We start from the raw sequence: 3,800 nt of genomic DNA on the forward strand, positions 1-3,800 counted from the left end.
TGGTCATATTATGTTTGCAATACTTTTAGCAAAATGTAAAACCTTATATTGTATACTCCGTAATCCTATTGGTATTGTGTGGTTTTGTAACTTTTAATGCAATGGGAGTTAAAGTATGACGGGTAGAATTTTTATTAACATGTACCCAATTAAAAAAAAAAAAAAATACCTTAATAGGAAATGGTTAGAAAACAAACGGGGTACTTTTTATTTTTCTTGTGCTAGCACCATATCTTTTAAGTATTAGAAATGTTGATTCCTCCATGACAAAGAGTGTTGTTTTTATTTTATTTTTGTTTCTATAGAAATACTTACAGATTTTTGTATTCTTTTTGTATACAAGAACAAAGTCTGGATAGACACTTTTTAAATGCAAAACTAACATTTTAACCCAAATGTTTGACATGAAACTGTAATCAAAGAAGGTGTAAATGTTTCAGTGCTGAAATAAAACTGTCACTGTAAGTAATATATTATATTATATATTATAAAACACTAACCTGATTATAGCCCATTTATACATATTTTGGAAGTAAAGAATAAACTTTTTCCTATACGTTCAGACCTAAAATCAGAATTGCGTCATTTAAATAAACAAAATTACAAAACAATTAACAAATTACATTACAGTATTACTACTATTAAAATTACCCTGAGGTATGTTTTACATATATTTTGTCCCTGTACATATTAATTTTTCCTGAAAGTAATTTTTGTTGAAATACTTTTAATTATAGCAAAAGTACTGCATACTTTGTCCCCGCAATGTTTACAACAATTTATTAAGCAGCTAATCAATTTATTGCAGCTCAACATTAAAATAAATTAAAATATATATAAATGTGTGTGTGTGTGTGTGTATGTGTGTGTGTGTATATATATATATATATATATATATATATATATATATATATATATATATATATATATATATATATATTTATTATATTAGAGAGATATATATATTTCTGAATAAGAGATTTAGACGGGAAAAAAAACCTGAATTTTACACACTGCTGATAGCGTTGAAAAAACAAAACAAAATAAAATGTATGCACCTGATAGTAGTAGTTACTTTCAACACATATAGGCTAAAAATAAATACATGATCACCTATTAAAAACATACACACTAACTACAGCTAACAAATATAGATATGTTTTCTTATACATGCATCCATAATATTTGAGGTTTTTTTCTTTTATTTTTTTTTTATTAGAATACATTCAACCGGTTGCTTCCCCGGCCCTCTAAGAATTAGCTTATAGAAGATGCAAACTGCCTTAAAATACATTTCTCCAAATACATTATTTTGGGCACTAGCCAGTTAATCTGCCAATGGGTTTTCAGGTGGTGGGAGGAAATGTGCAACATATTCCATCTACATTGTGCTTGTTGTAGGAATTGCATCCTGAATCTCATACAGAAAAATGTTTTAACTACTAAGTCAGAGTGTAACACTCTGCTACATATTTGTAAAAACAATTAACTTTTTATTTTTTAATGATATGATAACATCAGCATCCTATTTCGTCCATTTCAAATGGCGAGCCACCATTCCAGCAATACATTTTTGTCTTTGTGCAGCTTGTAGATAAAAACCTATTGCTATGATACTCCTAGGCAGCAATAATAAACTATGTTTTTACTACACAGTTGAGAATCTTCACTCAGTAGTTTGAATATTTATTTCAGTTATCAAATCATGTGCAGGGGACATAAGTAAATAAGCATTTTGCTTTTCACTTGATTGGATAATCAAAGTGAATCTATTGTGTGAAGTTTCTCAACTCTTTTGGTAAATCAGTCTTAATGTGGGAGGTAGAGCTCTATAGCATTTTGAGTATGGGTGGGTTACCTGCAGGTGTTGAATGGGTATTTTAAGGATGCCATGATGTGAATTTAAGGTTAGGCTGTAATTTCTACTTAACATAGCAGGAGTCTCCTGTAATTGCAAAGATGCATCTACCTGTAACATGGCAATTTCAAGTAATATGACCGTTGTAAAAAGAGACATTTGATTGAGATAGTGTTAGGAAAGCAGGTTAATAGTGCAAAAGCAGCTTATGATTAGCATTACAGGTTGTTGTGGGTGTACAGAAACAGGCACAGGTAAGTCTAGTAACTTTCTCACAGACATGCAAATGTGTTTGCGTATATAGCGTAGTAATCAAATTTTTCCCATGAAAATATCCATTCTGTTCACATACTGTAACATTTATACATGAAATATGTTTTCACATGACTGTAATCATTACATTTGATGATGAAACCACTATTCATTGAGGGTTGATTTACTAAAGGAGTAGAGGTTTCCTCTACAAAGTGTTTGTTCTTGTATAGTAAACATAATTAGATTGTGTTCATTTTACATACACAATCAAGTGCAAATAAAAAAAAAAAAAAAGTTTTTTTTTTTTTTCCTTGCACACATCTCAACTTTACCTTATTGGCTAAACTCTGTGTATATTTACTTTGTAAAGTCTGTTTATGCTTTAGAAAGTGCACACAAATCTATTATGCATTCTCCCCTGCCTTCTGACTAAAGGTGACCATACAAGCACAGATTGGTGATCAATTTAGGTACGAGTGATCACAAAAAGCAATTAATCACCAATTAAAATATTGAGTGGAGCAACACGCATGCAGATGATAATTCGTTCATGCCACATCCGCAAGTTTAATTCCCTCGGGGGCCTTCACAGTGTTAAAATTGAACTTTAGGTTTTTTTTTATTTATTTTTTTATTTCCTTAATTCTGCGCTGTAAAAGTGAATTACATTTGAAGATGGTATAAACAACTTCATCAAGGCAGTATCAGTTTGGTTCCATATTGCTTTTTTAACCAACAGTTTTCTTTCACACCACAAACTTTTCTAAATTGATGAAAAAGCCAGGAAAATATAGCAGCAAAACAGGGCAAGGTTTGTTAAATTGTAATTTATAGTTAGACTCTTATAATTAAAGCTAAACCCCAGGAAATGTTTTCTTCAAATTCTGCTCCGCACAAAAGTTATCTATAAGGATGGTAATCCTAGGCCCTGCTTTCTGCTGTGTAGTATTAAAAAAATAAAAAAATAACTTTACTGAAGCTCCTCTCTCCTTGTTGATTATCAGAATGTCTGTGCATCTCATAAAATTAGAATATCATCAAAAAGTTAATTTGTTTCAGTAATTCAATTAAAAAATTAAACTCCATTTTATATACCTGCGTTACCCACAGAGTGATATATTTTAAGCAGTTCTTTCTTTTAATTTTGATGATTACAGGGGTTGTAAAGTCGGAAGGTGTTTTTTTTTTTTTAATCTTAATGCACTCTATGCATTAAGATAAAAAGCATTCTGTGTGCAGCAGCCCCCCTAATACTTACCTGAGCCCCATCTCTGTCCAGCAACGTCCACGAGTGTCTCGGCCATCCAAGACTCTCCCTCCTGATTGGCTGAGACATGGCAGCGGTTCTATTGGCTCCTGCTGCTGTCAATTAAAGTCAGCCGATCAGGAGAGAGGGGTTGGGGTTTGGTCGTGGCCCTGTGACTCGGGTGCCCCCATAGCAAGCTGCTTGCTGTGAGGCACTCAACGGGACAGAGGGGCCAGGAGCACAAAAAAGGGATCTGAGAAGAGGAGGATCCAGGCTGCTCTGTGCAAAACCAACTGCACAGAGCAGGTAAGTATAGCAACATGTTTATTATGTTTACAGTGCCTTGCAAAAGTATTCACCCCCTTGGCATTTTTCATGTTTTGTTGCCTGGAATTAACACGGATTGTTTGAGGATTTGCATTACTTAATTTACAGAACATG

Source organism: Lithobates pipiens, unplaced genomic scaffold, assembly GCF_037356315.1.
Source record: "Lithobates pipiens isolate NorthernLeopardFrog02 unplaced genomic scaffold, aLitPip1_a1.2 Scaffold_18, whole genome shotgun sequence".
NCBI classification, from domain to species: Eukaryota; Metazoa; Chordata; class Amphibia; order Anura; family Ranidae; genus Lithobates; species Lithobates pipiens.